Genomic DNA, 18,450 nt, shown 5'->3' with positions numbered 1-18,450 from the left:
AGGTTGTCAGGTTGAAGGCAATGAACGAAAAAATCCAGCCGCCCGAACGCAACATTATATTTGAGTGCGGTATTGTAAACATCCTGTGGCATCCGTCTTGAGATCCGCCTCCGAGCTGTCTTCATCTTTCAAACGTATCCAAGATGTGTCCCTGTGTCAGCACGGCTCCGGTCACAGAGCTTTTGAAAAGAGGACGAGGTTATTGAGGTTGGGTAGATTCCAGTACAATCCCAGTTTGTCCCATTTGTTTGCTTGCTTCCATGGGTAAATTAAGCTATTTGTGTGCCAATTAGGTTCATATTCGGCAATCCTGGGTCCTCTGGGAATAGTGGAACATAAAAGGTCAAAACTATTCCAAAGGAACATATTGCCCGTAGTAGTATCATTTTATTCTGAGGTTTACGGAATCTTAGTTTAAAGTTTAAAAACTTTTAAAAACTATACTTTCATTCTTGCAATGTTTTGATGTCAGCAATAAAAGATTAAAAGCTGCACTAATTTACTTTATTAATTGAATGTATGTATCTGATACATGGAGGACAGTCACTTGGTTAAAAAACTAAAATCCCCGCATACTGAATAGTGTTAAAGTAAATTTTTATTTGTAATGGTTGTGATGGCCCCAGTACCTGCCTGCTGTCCTGGCAGGTCCTTGTGGGTGGAGGGCTGAATGGAGAATGGGAAACACCAAGACAGGGCTACAAACAGCATGGTGGGACACTGACTAAGTAAGAACAATGAAGGAAGCTCAATCTCTATTTTGAAATACTTTTGCTTTTTAGGAAAATACCATTTTTATTTGTAATATATTAGGGCTGTAACTTTTTCCAAAAATGAATTTCAAACAAAATTAAAATGCCCCATCATTTGTTTGTTGTGATAAGGGCTAACGTTTCGCCCCACATGAGACTACATTAGCATCAAGTGACCATTTTGTTGCAAGCTCATCCATGCTTCCTCTACTTTACTTAGAATGTTATTTTGCTTTCCGATGTAAGTTGCGCACTTTCCTTGCACATCTTTCCATTTCGTTAGTAGCGTACGTCTTGTGTCCCCATGACTGCATGTTGCACGGCTCTAATGAAAAGCCACAAATTAAGGTCACCGATATGCAGTCCCTCACCCTTTTCCTTTCTTCCCCCAGGAATCCATCTGTGCCGCCCAGTTGATCACGAGGACGAGAGCTTGGGTCGGCTGGCCCACACGGTGCAGGTCTTGGCTAAGCACTGCTCCATCCTCCTCTTAGCTCCATGTCCTCCACCGCCGCTAGCAGACCGGAGCCGCTAGGGGCGGACAGGCTAAGCACTGCTCCGTCCTCCTCTTAGCTCCATGTCCTCCACCGCCGCTAGCAGGCCGGAGCCGCTAGGGGCGGACAGGCTGAGCACTGCTCCGTCCTCCTCTTAGCTCCATGTCCTCCACCGCCGCTAGCAGACCGGAGCCGCTAGGGGCGGACAGGCTGAGCACTGCTCCATCCTCCTCTTAGCTCCATGTCCTCCACCGCCGCGCTAGCAGACCGGAGCCGCTAGGGGCGGACAGGCTGAGCACTGCTCCATCCTTCTCTTAGCTCCATGTCCTCCACCGCCGCGCTAGCAGACCGGAGCCGCTAGGGGCGGACAGGCTGAGCACTGCTCCATCCTTCTCTTAGCTCCATGTCCTCCACTGATTTTGCTGTCATCCAAAGGTCCAAATTGGTACCCCAAAAAAATCAATGAGACACTTGGATTGTAATCATTGTTGAAAGTGAAAGATGGATTTCTTCCGTGTTTATAAGTAAAAACAGGTGTTTAGTTAGATTTTTTTGGTTTTTAAGTAGGCCTATATAAATTATGCACATGGCAAGTGGAAGTCGAGCAACTTTTGATTGATTGATTGATTGATTTCATTTATTTCAGACATATCAAAATACAAATCAAACATCGCAAATAACACCAAACAAAATAAAAGCATGACACTACAATAAACAAAAGCGATGTGCCAATTATTTCACTAAAGAAAAATAATAATTACATACATTCAATTGATATGCCTGAAAAGGAGTAGGAGGAAGTGTAACACTTATTTAATCCTACCCCTTTTCCACAGTTCAATAATTAATATTTATTTAATGTATACTTCCTGTATTCCTCATAATCTCTCTTTATACTATATTTGATATATTATTTCATATATGTATATTAATATTATTATTATCATTTATTTTTTTCTATTTTCCTTTTTACTTCTGTCCCTCATCCCTGTACCTTTTGAAAATCATTGCTTTGAACCTTTTTTTAAACTGGATCATGTTTGGAGATTGCTTTAGCTCCTTGCTCATCCCATTCCATAGTTTCACACCCCCAATTGAGATGCAATGACATTTTAAAGTCATGCGTACAGCCAGTGTCTTAAAGTTTAACTGTTCCCTCAAATTGTAACCCCCCTCTCTGTCAAAGAAAAGGTTTTGAATGTTACCTGGTAGCAGTTTATTTCTAGCTTTGAACATGATTTGTGCAACTTGATAATCAACCAGGTCATTGAACTTTATGATACGGGAATGTAAAAACAGGAGGTTGGTGTGATCATAATATCCAGCTTTATTGATTATTCTTATGGCTCGTTTTTGAAGTGTGACTAGTGGTAGCAGTGAGCTTTTGTAAGTGGTCCCCCAGACCTCCACACAGTAATTTAAATAAGGTAAGATCATTGAGCAGTAAAGAATATGCAATGAGTTGTGATCCAATATATGCTTTGCTTTACCAAGGACTGAGATGCTTCGTGACAGTTTAGATTTAACATGTTTTGTGTGAGGTTTCCAGCTGAGCTTATGGTCTATTGTCACACCCAGGAATTTATATACATACACTCTTTCAATATCAGCACCGTCAATCTTAACATTTACGTCATTATTTAAATTACAGTTTCCAAACAACATGATTTTTGTTTTACTTAGATTCAATGACAATTTATTATTGTCAAACCACTTTTTTAATTTGCTCATTTCAGTTGTAATTAACTCCAGAAGCTGCTGTAAGTCCTCTCCCGTACAGAAAATATTAGTGTCGTCTGCAAATAACACGTTAAATAACTTGTTTTAAAGTTGATTCATACTTTTTTTTTGTTAGGATTTTGAACTTTAAACATTTTTTTACTCGTCAAACATCCAATTATCATGCAATTGTTCATACGGCATTATCCTTATCATTATCGGCATTATCCCGACCAACAATAACAGCATATGACTGCACTGAATTCATCAAAAAAAGCATGTATTTTCAATCTTTGTCATTTCCATTCCCTGTCGTCGTCATTCAGTAAATTCTAATAAAAGCTATACATTTTGAACGACTATATGGGCAGTGACATGAGTGTTTCTGTTTATTCCTGTGCCAATCAGACTCTATCCCACCTCTCATATTCCGTTGACGAAGAGAACACAGTCTATCTCTTGTTTAACAGTTCTACCGATAACTATAACCCTAACCCTCAACCAATCAGAACCCATTATGAAGGGCTCATAGGCCCTATGGTTCTTTTTATCCCTGTTAAGCTCGGGCGCAACTTTGAAAATGCTTTGTATTTTTGTTTGTTTTTAGCTAAAAAGTCGAACGTTTTTTGTAAATCTAACAACATTGTGTGATGTTACATCAAATCATGATGTCACAAGGGTGCAGCTGATAGAGCTGTTTATAGCGACCCCTGGAGTCCTGCCACGATAGGTCTTCACTTGAGCTGGATGTAGAGTTAGAAGCCGAACAATGTCATGTGAGATTTAGGTCAACTATAACCTCCGCCAACTCAGTAGTGTCTCGACGGTGCATCGGTGAGTGTTCTTGGATGGCAGCGCTCGAGACCGGGGTTCAAGTCCTGGCACACTCGATCATTCGGCCTGAGCGATGTCATGTGGTGTGAGTGACAAAAATCATTCAGACCAAGATTGAGTGAGTGACAGAGTGAAGTCTGGTGATTAAGCTTACTAACATGTGTATTTAATGTCAGATGCAACCTCTCTATGACATCAAATCATGTAAAAGCCCCCTGGTTCCCGTGGGAGGTCAACCAGATGATTTCATGAGCCTAACAATCTAGGCCCTGGAGTTCTGAGTTCAAGTCCCGTCATGTATGTCTCCATTGCACTTTTTATTTTAAAAATTCTAAGGGAAGGGGGGGTGGGACTTTACTTTCATCACTATACAATAATGTGTCCCACTAAAAATGAACAAGAGGCCTTTGGTTCTTTTCTGTATTCTTATTAAAAATAAATCCTTTTTCCTTGAATCGAAGACCGTTAGAGGAACTGGGAGCTGAGTCCCATTGAACGGCCAAGGATCCCGCACGGATGAGCCCCTGTTACCCCCTATGTTTTATTCGATACATTTCGACAGTGTTACCCCTTATGGGTTTTAGATGGCGACAGATAAAAAAACGACAGTGTTACCCTTTACGTTTCATTTGATAAAAACAACCCTCATGTTTTTTTCCCATGATGACCAATAAAAAACAACAGTGTCACCCCTCATGTTTCATTTGGTAGGAACGACAGTGTTACCCCTATGTTTTATTCGATACATTTCGACAGTGTTACCCATTATGGGTTTTTCATGACGACAGATAAAAAAACGACAGTGTTACCGTTTACGTTTAATTTGATAAATACGACAGTGTTACCCCTTATGTTATTTTCCCATGATGACTGATGAAAAACAACAGTGTTACGCCTATATTTTATTTGACAAGGACACTTTTATTTTTTCAAATATGTTCTTTTTCATGACGACCAATAAAATACGACAGTGTTACCCCTGATATTTTATTTGACAAAAACAACAGTGTTACCCCTTATGTTTTTTTTCATGACGACCAATAAAAAACAACAGTGTTAACCCTCATGTTTCATTTGATAAAAACGACAGTGTTACCCCCTATGTTTTAATGGATAAATATCGACAGTGTTACCCCTTATGTTTCATTTGATAAAAACGACAGTGTTACCCCTCATGTTTAATTTGACAAAGACAACAGTGTTACCTTTTTCATGACGACCAATAAAAAACGACAGTTTTACCCCTTATATTTTATTTGACAAAGACAACAGTGTTACCCCTTATCTTTTTTTTCATGACGACCAATAAAAAACGACAGTGTTACCCCTTATATTTTATTTGACAAAGACAACAGTGTTACCCCTAATGTTTTTTTTCATGACGACCAATAAAAAAACAACAATGTCACCCCTCATGTTTCATTTGATAAAAACGACAGTGTTACCCCCTATGTTTTAATGAATACATTTTGACAGATTACCCCTCATGTTTCATTTGATAAAAACGAGTGTTACCCCTTATGTTTTTTTTCATGACGACCAATAAAAAACAACAGTGTTACCCCTTATGGTTTTTTTCATGACGACCAAAGAAAAACGACAGTGTTACCACTTATGTTTTTTTTGATAAAAACGACAGTTTTACCCCCTATGTTTTAATGGATAAATATCGACAGTGTTACCCCTTATGTTTCATTTGATAAAAACGACAGTGTTACCCCTCATGTTTCATTTGATAAAAACGACAGTTGTGTTTTTTTTCATGACGACCAATAAAAAACGACAGTGTTACCCCTTATATTTTATTTGACAAAGACAACAGTGTTACCCCTTATGTTTTTTTTCATGTACCAATAAAAAAACAACAGTGTTAACCCTTATGTTTTTTTTCATGACGACCAATACAAAACAACAGTGTTACCCCTTATGGTTTTTTTCATGACGACCAATAAAAAACAACAGTGTTACCCCTTTTGGTTCTTTTCATGACGACCAAAGAAAAACAACAGTGTCACCCCTCATGTTTCATTTGATAAAAACGACAGTGTTACCCCCTATGTTTTAATGAATAAATATCGACAGTGTTACCCCTAATGTTTCATTTGATAAAAACGAGTGTTACCCCTTATGTTATTTTTCATGACGACCAATAAAAAAACAACAGTGTTACCCCTTATGTTTTTTTTCATGACGACCAATAAAAAACAACAGTGTTAACCCTTATGTTTTTTTTCATGACGACCAATAAAAAACAACAGTGTTAACCCTTATGTTTTTTTTCATGACGACCAATAAAAAACCAACAGTGTTACCCCTTATGTTTTTTTTCATGACGACCAATAAAAAACAACAGTGTTACCCCTTTTGGTTCTTTTCATGACGACCAAAGAAAAACGCAGTGTCACCCCTCATGTTTCATTTGATAAAAACGACAGTGTTACCCCCTATGTTTTAATGAATAAATATCGACAGTGTTACCCCTAATGTTTCATTTGATAAAAACGAGTGTTACCCCTTATGTTATTTTTCATGACGACCAATAAAAAAACAACAGTGTTACCCCTTATGTTTTTTTTCATGACGACCAATAAAAAACAACAGTGTTAACCCTTATGTTTTTTTTCATGACGACCAATAAAAAACAACAGTGTTAACCCTTATGTTTTTTTTCATGACGACCAATAAAAAACCAACAGTGTTACCCCTTATGTTTTTTTTCATGACGACCAATAAAAAACAACAGTGTTACCCCTTTTGGTTCTTTTCATGACGACCAAAGAAAAACGCAGTGTCACCCCTCATGTTTCATTTGATAAAAACGACAGTGTTACCCCCTATGCTTTAATGAATAAATATCGACAGTGTTACCCCTAATGTTTCATTTGATAAAAACGAGTGTTACCCCTTATGTTTTTTTTCATGACGACCAATAAAAAAACAACAGTGTTGCCCCTTATGTTTTTTTTCATGACGACCAATAAAAAACAACAGTGTTAACCCTTATGTTTTTTTTCATGACGACCAATAAAAAACCAACAGTGTTACCCCTTTTGTTTTTTTCATGACGACCAATAAAAAACAACAGTGTTACCCCTTATGGTTTTTTTCATGACGACCAAAGAAAAACGACAGTGTTACCCCTCATGTTTCATTTGATAAATACAATTAGTTGTGTTTTTTTTCATGACGACCAATAAAAAACGACAGTGTTACCCCTTATATTTTATTTGACAAAGACAACAGTGTTACCCCTTACCTTTTTTTTCATGACGACCAATAAAAAACGACAGTGTTACCCCTTATATTTTATTTGACAAAGGCAACAGTGTTACCCCTTATGTTTTTTTTTCATGACGACCAATAAAAAAACAACAATGTCACCCCTCATGCTTCATTTGATAAAAACGACAGTGTTACCCCCTATGTTTTAATGAATAAATTTCGACAGTGTTACCCCTCATGTTTCATTTGATAAAAACGAGTGTTACCCCTTATGTTTTTTTTCATGACGACCAATAAAAAACAACAGTGTTACCCCTTATGGTTTTTTTCATGACGACCAAAGAAAAACGACAGTGTTACCACTTATGTTTTTTTTTATGAAAACGACAGTGTTACCCCCTATGCTTTAATGAATAAATATCGACAGTGTTACCCCTAATGTTTCATTTGATAAAAACGAGTGTTACCCCTTATGTTTTTTTTCATGACGACCAATAAAAAAACAACAGTGTTGCCCCTTATGTTTTTTTTCATGACGACCAATAAAAAACAACAGTGTTAACCCTTATGTTTTTTTTCATGACGACCAATAAAAAACCAACAGTGTTACCCCTTTTGTTTTTTTCATGACGACCAATAAAAAACAACAGTGTTACCCCTTATGGTTTTTTTCATGACGACCAAAGAAAAACGACAGTGTCACCCCTTATGTTTCATTTGATAAAAACGACAGTGTTACCCCTCATGTTTCATTTGATAAATACAATAGTTGTGTTTTTTTTCATGACGACCAATAAAAAACGACAGTGTTACCCCTTATATTTTATTTGACAAAGACAACAGTGTTACCCCTTACCTTTTTTTTCATGACGACCAATAAAAAACGACAGTGTTACCCCTTATATTTTATTTGACAAAGGCAACAGTGTTACCCCTTATGTTTTTTTTCATGACGACCAATAAAAAAACAACAATGTCACCCCTCATGCTTCATTTGATAAAAACGACAGTGTTACCCCCTATGTTTTAATGAATAAATTTCGACAGTGTTACCCCTCATGTTTCATTTGATAAAAACGAGTGTTACCCCTTATGTTTTTTTTCATGACGACCAATAAAAAACAACAGTGTTACCCCTTATGGTTTTTTTCATGACGACCAAAGAAAAACGACAGTGTTACCACTTATGTTTTTTTTTATAAAAACGACAGTGTTACCCCCTATGCTTTAATGAATAAATATCGACAGTGTTACCCCTAATGTTTCATTTGATAAAAACGAGTGTTACCCCTTATGTTTTTTTTCATGACGACCAATAAAAAAACAACAGTGTTGCCCCTTATGTTTTTTTTCATGACGACCAATAAAAAACAACAGTGTTGCCCCTTATGTTTTTTTTCATGACGACCAATAAAAAACAACAGTGTTAACCCATATGTTTTTTTTCATGACGACCAATAAAAAACCAACAGTGTTACCCCTTTTGTTTTTTTCATGACGACCAATAAAAAACAACAGTGTTACCCCTTATGGTTTTTTTCATGACGACCAAAGAAAAACGACAGTGTCACCCCTTATGTTTCATTTGATAAAAACGACAGTGTTACCCCTCATGTTTCATTTGATAAATACAATAGTTGTGTTTTTTTTCATGACGACCAATAAAAAACGACAGTGTTACCCCTTATATTTTATTTGACAAAGACAACAGTGTTACCCCTTATCTTTTTTTTCATGACGACCAATAAAAAACGACAGTGTTACCCCTTATATTTTATTTGACAAAGGCAACAGTGTTACCCCTTATGTTTTTTTTCATGACGACCAATAAAAAAACAACAATGTCACCCCTCATGCTTCATTTGATAAAAACGACAGTGTTACCCCCTATGTTTTAATGAATAAATTTCGACAGTGTTACCCCTCATGTTTCATTTGATAAAAACGAGTGTTACCCCTTATGTTTTTTTTCATGACGACCAATAAAAAACAACAGTGTTACCCCTTATGGTTTTTTTCATGACGACCAAAGAAAAACGACAGTGTTACCACTTATGTTTTTTTTTATAAAAACGACAGTGTTACCCCCTATGTCTTAATGGATAAATATCGACAGTGTTACCCCTTATGTTTCATTTGATAAAAACGACAGTGTTACCCCTCATGTTTCATTTGATAAAAACGACAGTTATGTTTTTTTTCATGACGACCAATAAAAAACGACAGTGTTACCCCTTATATTTTATTTGACAAAGACAACAGTGTTACCCCTTATGTTTTTTTTCATGTACCAATAAAAAAACAACAGTGTTAACCCTTATGTTTTTTTTCATGACGACCAATAAAAAAACAACAGTGTTACCCCTTATGTTTTTTTTCATGACGACCAATAAAAAACAACAGTGTTACCCCTTATGGTTCTTTTCATGACGACCAAAGAAAAACGCAGTGTTAACCCTTATGTTTTTTATCATGACGACCAAAGAAAAACAACAGTGTCACCCCTCATGTTTCATTTGATAAAAACGACAGTGTTACCCCCTATGTTTTAATGGATAAATATCGACAGTGTTACCCCTAATGTTTCATTTGATAAAAACGAGTGTTACCCCTTATGTTTTTTTTCATGATGACCAATAAAAAAACAACAGTGTTGCCCCTTATGTTTTTTTTCATGACGACCAATAAAAAACAACAGTGTTAACCCTTATGTTTTTTTTCATGACGACCAATAAAAAACCAACAGTGTTACCCCTTATGTTTTTTTTCATGACGACCAATAAAAAACAACAGTGTTACCCCTTTTGGTTCTTTTCATGACGACCAAAGAAAAACGCAGTGTCACCCCTCATGTTTCATTTGATAAAAACGACAGTGTTACCCCCTATGTTTTAATGAATAAATATCGACAGTGTTACCCCTAATGTTTCATTTGATAAAAACGAGTGTTACCCCTTATGTTATTTTTCATGACGACCAATAAAAAAACAACAGTGTTACCCCTTATGTTTTTTTTCATGACGACCAATAAAAAACAACAGTGTTAACCCTTATGTTTTTTTTCATGACGACCAATAAAAAACAACAGTGTTAACCCTTATGTTTTTTTTCATGACGACCAATAAAAAACCAACAGTGTTACCCCTTATGTTTTTTTTCATGACGACCAATAAAAAACAACAGTGTTACCCCTTTTGGTTCTTTTCATGACGACCAAAGAAAAACGCAGTGTCACCCCTCATGTTTCATTTGATAAAAACGACAGTGTTACCCCCTATGCTTTAATGAATAAATATCGACAGTGTTACCCCTAATGTTTCATTTGATAAAAACGAGTGTTACCCCTTATGTTTTTTTTCATGACGACCAATAAAAAAACAACAGTGTTGCCCCTTATGTTTTTTTTCATGACGACCAATAAAAAACAACAGTGTTAACCCTTATGTTTTTTTTCATGACGACCAATAAAAAACCAACAGTGTTACCCCTTTTGTTTTTTTCATGACGACCAATAAAAAACAACAGTGTTACCCCTTATGGTTTTTTTCATGACGACCAAAGAAAAACGACAGTGTTACCCCTCATGTTTCATTTGATAAATACAATAGTTGTGTTTTTTTTCATGACGACCAATAAAAAACGACAGTGTTACCCCTTATATTTTATTTGACAAAGACAACAGTGTTACCCCTTACCTTTTTTTTCATGACGACCAATAAAAAACGACAGTGTTACCCCTTATATTTTATTTGACAAAGGCAACAGTGTTACCCCTTATGTTTTTTTTCATGACGACCAATAAAAAAACAACAATGTCACCCCTCATGCTTCATTTGATAAAAACGACAGTGTTACCCCCTATGTTTTAATGAATAAATTTCGACAGTGTTACCCCTCATGTTTCATTTGATAAAAACGAGTGTTACCCCTTATGTTTTTTTTCATGACGACCAATAAAAAACAACAGTGTTACCCCTTATGGTTTTTTTCATGACGACCAAAGAAAAACGACAGTGTTACCACTTATGTTTTTTTTTATAAAAACGACAGTGTTACCCCCTATGCTTTAATGAATAAATATCGACAGTGTTACCCCTAATGTTTCATTTGATAAAAACGAGTGTTACCCCTTATGTTTTTTTTCATGACGACCAATAAAAAAACAACAGTGTTGCCCCTTATGTTTTTTTTCATGACGACCAATAAAAAACAACAGTGTTAACCCTTATGTTTTTTTTCATGACGACCAATAAAAAACCAACAGTGTTACCCCTTTTGTTTTTTTCATGACGACCAATAAAAAACAACAGTGTTACCCCTTATGGTTTTTTTCATGACGACCAAAGAAAAACGACAGTGTCACCCCTTATGTTTCATTTGATAAAAACGACAGTGTTACCCCTCATGTTTCATTTGATAAATACAATAGTTGTGTTTTTTTTCATGACGACCAATAAAAAACGACAGTGTTACCCCTTATATTTTATTTGACAAAGACAACAGTGTTACCCCTTACCTTTTTTTTCATGACGACCAATAAAAAACGACAGTGTTACCCCTTATATTTTATTTGACAAAGGCAACAGTGTTACCCCTTATGTTTTTTTTCATGACGACCAATAAAAAAACAACAATGTCACCCCTCATGCTTCATTTGATAAAAACGACAGTGTTACCCCCTATGTTTTAATGAATAAATTTCGACAGTGTTACCCCTCATGTTTCATTTGATAAAAACGAGTGTTACCCCTTATGTTTTTTTTCATGACGACCAATAAAAAACAACAGTGTTACCCCTTATGGTTTTTTTCATGACGACCAAAGAAAAACGACAGTGTTACCACTTATGTTTTTTTTTATAAAAACGACAGTGTTACCCCCTATGCTTTAATGAATAAATATCGACAGTGTTACCCCTAATGTTTCATTTGATAAAAACGAGTGTTACCCCTTATGTTTTTTTTCATGACGACCAATAAAAAAACAACAGTGTTGCCCCTTATGTTTTTTTTCATGACGACCAATAAAAAACAACAGTGTTAACCCATATGTTTTTTTTCATGACGACCAATAAAAAACCAACAGTGTTACCCCTTTTGTTTTTTTCATGACGACCAATAAAAAACGACAGTGTCACCCCTTATGTTTCATTTGATAAAAACGACAGTGTTACCCCTCATGTTTCATTTGATAAATACAATAGTTGTGTTTTTTTTCATGACGACCAATAAAAAACGACAGTGTTACCCCTTATATTTTATTTGACAAAGACAACAGTGTTACCCCTTATCTTTTTTTTCATGACGACCAATAAAAAACGACAGTGTTACCCCTTATATTTTATTTGACAAAGGCAACAGTGTTACCCCTTATGTTTTTTTTCATGACGACCAATAAAAAAACAACAATGTCACCCCTCATGCTTCATTTGATAAAAACGACAGTGTTACCCCCTATGTTTTAATGAATAAATTTCGACAGTGTTACCCCTCATGTTTCATTTGATAAAAACGAGTGTTACCCCTTATGTTTTTTTTCATGACGACCAATAAAAAACAACAGTGTTACCCCTTATGGTTTTTTTCATGACGACCAAAGAAAAACGACAGTGTTACCACTTATGTTTTTTTTTATAAAAACGACAGTGTTACCCCCTATGTCTTAATGGATAAATATCGACAGTGTTACCCCTTATGTTTCATTTGATAAAAACGACAGTGTTACCCCTCATGTTTCATTTGATAAAAACGACAGTTATGTTTTTTTTCATGACGACCAATAAAAAACGACAGTGTTACCCCTTATATTTTATTTGACAAAGACAACAGTGTTACCCCTTATGTTTTTTTTCATGTACCAATAAAAAAACAACAGTGTTAACCCTTATGTTTTTTTTCATGACGACCAATAAAAAAACAACAGTGTTACCCCTTATGTTTTTTTTCATGACGACCAATAAAAAACAACAGTGTTACCCCTTATGGTTCTTTTCATGACGACCAATAAAAAACGACAGTGTTACCCCTTATATTTTATTTGACAAAGGCAACAGTGTTACCCCTTATGTTTTTTTTCATGACGACCAATAAAAAAACAACAATGTCACCCCTCATGCTTCATTTGATAAAAACGACAGTGTTACCCCCTATGTTTTAATGAATAAATTTCGACAGTGTTACCCCTCATGTTTCATTTGATAAAAACGAGTGTTACCCCTTATGTTTTTTTTCATGACGACCAATAAAAAACAACAGTGTTACCCCTTATGGTTTTTTTCATGACGACCAAAGAAAAACGACAGTGTTACCACTTATGTTTTTTTTTATAAAAACGACAGTGTTACCCCCTATGTCTTAATGGATAAATATCGACAGTGTTACCCCTTATGTTTCATTTGATAAAAACGACAGTGTTACCCCTCATGTTTCATTTGATAAAAACGACAGTTATGTTTTTTTTCATGACGACCAATAAAAAACGACAGTGTTACCCCTTATATTTTATTTGACAAAGACAACAGTGTTACCCCTTATGTTTTTTTTCATGTACCAATAAAAAAACAACAGTGTTAACCCTTATGTTTTTTTTCATGACGACCAATAAAAAAACAACAGTGTTACCCCTTATGTTTTTTTTCATGACGACCAATAAAAAACAACAGTGTTACCCCTTATGGTTCTTTTCATGACGACCAAAGAAAAACGCAGTGTTAACCCTTATGTTTTTTTTCATGACGACCAAAGAAAAACAACAGTGTCACCCCTCATGTTTCATTTGATAAAAACGACAGTGTTACCCCCTATGTTTTAATGGATAAATATCGACAGTGTTACCCCTAATGTTTCATTTGATAAAAACGAGTGTTACCCCTTATGTTTTTTTTCATGATGACCAATAAAAAAACAACAGTGTTGCCCCTTATGTTTTTTTTCATGACGACCAATAAAAAACAACAGTGTTAACCCTTATGTTTTTTTTCATGACGACCAATAAAAAACCAACAGTGTTACCCCTTATGTTTTTTTTCATGACGACCAATAAAAAACAACAGTGTTACCCCTTATGGTTTTTTTCATGACGACCAAAGAAAAACGACAGTGTCACCCCTCATGTTTCATTTGATAAAAACGACAGTGTTACCCCCTATGTTTTAATGGATAAATATCGACAGTGTTACCCCTTATGTTTCATTTGATAAAAACGACAGTGTTACCCCTCATGTTTCATTTGATAAAAACGCCAATGTTACCCCTTATGTTTTTTTCATGACGACCAAAGAAAAACAACAGTGTTACCCCTTATGGTTTTTTTCATGACGACCAATAAAAAAACAACAGTGTTACCCCTTATGTTTTTTTTCATGACGACCAAAGAAAAACGACAGTGACACCCCTCATGTTTCATTTGATAAAAACGACAGTGTTACCCCATATGCTTTAATGAATAAATATCGACAGTGTTACCCCTAATGTTTCATTTGATAAAAACGACAGTGTCACCCCTCATGTTTCATTTGATAAAAACGACAGTGTTACCCCATATGCTTTAATGAATAAATATCGACAGTGTTACCCCTAATGTTTCATTTGATAAAAACAAGTGTTACCCCTTATGTTTTTTTTCATGACGACCAATAAAAAAACAATAGTGTTACCCCTTATGTTTTTTTTCATGACGACCAATAAAAAACAACAATGTTAACCCTTATGTTTTTTTTCATGACGACCAATAAAAAACCAACAGTGTTACCCCTTATGTTTTTTTTCATGACGACCAATAAAAAACCAACAGTGTTACCCCTTTTGGTTCTTTTCATGACGACCAAAGAAAAACGCAGTGACACCCCTCATGTTTCATTTGATAAAAACGACAGTGTTAACCCCTATGCTTTAATGAATAAATATCGACAGTGTTACCCCTAATGTTTAATTTGATAAAAACGAGTGTTACCCCTTATGTTTTTTTTCATGACGACCAATAAAAAACCAACAGTGTTACCCCTTATGTTTTTTTTCATGACGACCAAAGAAAAACGACAGTGACACCCCTCATGTTTCATTTGATAAAAACGACAGTGTTACCCCCTATGTTTTAATGGATAAATATCGACAGTGTTACCCCTTATGTTTCATTTGATAAAAACGACAGTGTTACCCCTCATGTTTCATTTGATAAAAACGACAATGTTATCCCTTATGTTTTTTTCATGACGACCAAAGAAAAACGACAGTGACACCCCTCATGTTTCATTTGATAAAAACGACAGTGTTACCCCCTATGTTTTAATGGATAAATATCGACAGTGTTACCCCTTATGTTTCATTTGATAAAAACGACAGTGTTACCCCTCATGTTTCATTTGATAAAAACGACAGTTGTGTTTTTTTTCATGACGACCAAAGAAAAACAACAGTGTTAACCCCTATGTTTTATTTGATAAATATCGACAGTGTTACACCTTATGTTTATTTCATGACGGCCGATAAAATACGAGAGAGTTAACCCCTATGTTTTAACGTCAATTTTTTTGCGGGGGACCGAACCTGAGCTGTTTAGAGCGGTAACCTCCGAACTTATCAATGCACCATCAAGACACCGAATAAAGTCATCACAATGGTTATACTTGACTTTATAATTCGCATTAAATAGAAATAAGAGTCTTCCAACAGAGGACATCAACCAGTCTTGAACCCCGGTCTCCAGGGGGTTAGCTCACAGCTCTCTCCACTTCCCACTGAGATCTGTAATATAATATTGTCTGATGTTATATATGACAATGATGCAATAGACATGATAGCATTACGTTTAAAATTAAAGATATTGTGTTTTCCACAGAAATTGAGCTACGGACTCCAGTGGGTTAGGCAGAGTGCACTCCAGTGCACCACTGAGGCGATGACAATACACAATAATCAATCATCAATAAAAATATACATGTCATTAAAATGTATGTGTGTATTTCTATTATTTCCCTTATGTTTTTTTTCATGACGACCAATAAAAAACAACAGTGTTACCCCTTATGTTTTTTTTCATGACGACCAATAAAAAACAACAGTGTTACCCCTCATGCTTTTTTTCATGACGACCAATAAAAAACAACAGTGTTACCCCTTATGTTTTTTTTCATGACGACCAATAAAAAACAACAGTGTTAACCCTTATGTTTATTTTCATGACGACCAATAAAAAACAACAGTGTTCCCCCTTATGGTTTTTTTCATGACGACCAAAGAAAGACGACAATGTTATCCCTTATGTTTCATTTGATAAAAATGACACAGTGTTACCCCCTATGTTTTAATTGATAAATATCGACAGTGTTACCCCTTATATTTTTTTCATGACGACCGATAAAAAACGACAGTGTTACCCCTTATGTTTCATTTGATAAAAACAACAGTGTTACCCCTCATGTTTCATTTGATAAAAGCGACAGTGTTATCCCTTGTGTTTTTTTTCATGACGACCAAAGAAAAACAACAGTGTCACCCCCTATGTTTTATTTGATAAATATCGACAGTGTTACCCCTTATATTTATTTCATCACAGCCGATAAAAAACGACAGAGTTACCCCTCACTTCCCACTGAGATTTGTATTTCAATTATGTCTGAGGTTATATATGAGTGCAATAGACATGATAGCATTACGTTTAAAATTAAAGATATTGTGTTTTCCACAGAAATTGAGCCACGATCTCCAGTGGGCTAGGCAGAGTGCACTCCACTGCACAACTGAGGCGATGACAATACACAATAATCAATCATCAATAGGGTTACCACTTATGTTTTCTTTCATGACGACCAATAAAAAACGACAGTGTTACCCCTTATGTTTTTTTTCATGACGACCAATAAAAAACAACAGTGTAACCCCTTGTGTTTTTTTTCATGACAACCAAAGAAAAACAACAGTGTTACCCCCTATGTTTTATTTGATAAATATCGACAGTGTTACCCCTTATGTTTATTTCATGACGGCCGATAAAAAACGACAGAGTTACCCCTTATGTTTTTTCCATGTTGACCAATAAGAATCGACAGTGGTACCCCTGTCAACGTTTTTGCGGGGATCCGAACCTGAGCTGTATAGAGTGTTAACCTCCGAACTTATCAATGCACCATCAAGACACCGGATGCAGTCATCACCAAGGTTATACTTAACTTTATAATTTGCATGAAATAGAGATAATAGTCTTCCAACAGAGGACATTAACCGGACTTGAACCCCGGTCTCCAGGGGGTTAGCTCACAGCTCTCTCCACTTCCCACTGAGATTTATAATTTAAATAAGTCTGAGGTTATATATGACAATAGACAATAGATATGTGCAATAGACATGATGGCATTTCGTTTTAAATTAAAGATAATGTGTTTTCCACAGAAATTGAGCCGCGATCTCCAGTTAGGCAGAGTGCACTCCACTGCACCACTGAGGCGATGACAATACACAATAATCAATCATCAATAAAGAGGATATACATGACATTAAAATGTATGTGTGTATTTCTATTATTTCCCTTGTTTTTTTTCATGACGACCAATAAAAAAACGACAGTGTTACCCCTTATGATTTTTCATGACGACCAATAAAAAAACAAGTGTTACCCCTTATGTTTTTTTTCATGACGACCAAAAAAAAATGACAGCGTCACCCCTCATGTTTCATTTGATAAAAACGACAGTGTTACCCCCTATGTTTTATTTGATAAATATCGACAGTGTTACCCCTTTTGTTTTTTTCATGACGAACAATAAAAAACAACAGTGTTACCCCTTATGTTTTTTTTCATGACGACCAATAAAAAACAACAGTGTTCCCACCTGCAGGACTTCATTATTCCGTTTCGTCCTCCTCGACCCCTCCGTCCTTCAACAGCGTGTCTTCTTTCAATCCCCGTTTATCCATATCCAAAGCCGAAACTCATTGCAAACATTTAGTTCATCCGTTTGTCCGAGGAAATACAACACCAGCAACTCTCACGACCAGTGGCGGTGGGTCAATAGGGGGCGCTAGGGTGCCGCCCCTCCGTGAAATATTCACTTGAATATATCTGCCAACTATTAATAAACTATTATCATTACATCAATCAAAAAAACTACATAGCGTTTGTCCTCGATTAATTGTGTGACATGCTTGTCACTGCCAGCAACCATTTAAATGCGTCTGAACGTCAAGGATTTGGGCTAGGCTAGTTATTGGTCATTCGAAATAAAGCCCTCCTCCAAGTCAGGAGCGCCGGCCACGTTGAAGTCAATGTAAGCTCACTAACTTTTTGCTGTCTATCAAGCAGAGACAGCTTTTCATTGCCGCACCAGCGTTTGCCCTCGGGTCGCACCAGTGTGCGCCCCCGGGCCAGGCCAATGGTATCGCTTTTCTTTTTTGTTATAACTTCTCACCATATGACTGGACAATTCAGCGAATCGA

General features: G+C 36.0%; 1 protein-coding gene across 1 annotated transcript in view; it reads left to right on the top strand.

Moving 5' to 3' along the window:
* myo1f (myosin IF) overlaps positions 1-18,450 on the top strand; it is a 308,989-nt gene that overhangs the window by 122,659 nt on the left and 167,880 nt on the right.

This window comes from Gadus morhua, chromosome 12 (genome assembly GCF_902167405.1).
Source record: "Gadus morhua chromosome 12, gadMor3.0, whole genome shotgun sequence".
Classification (NCBI taxonomy): Eukaryota; Metazoa; Chordata; class Actinopteri; order Gadiformes; family Gadidae; genus Gadus; species Gadus morhua.
The sequence above is the reverse complement of the archived record's forward strand: the minus strand, read 5'-3'. Positions and strand labels throughout refer to the sequence as shown.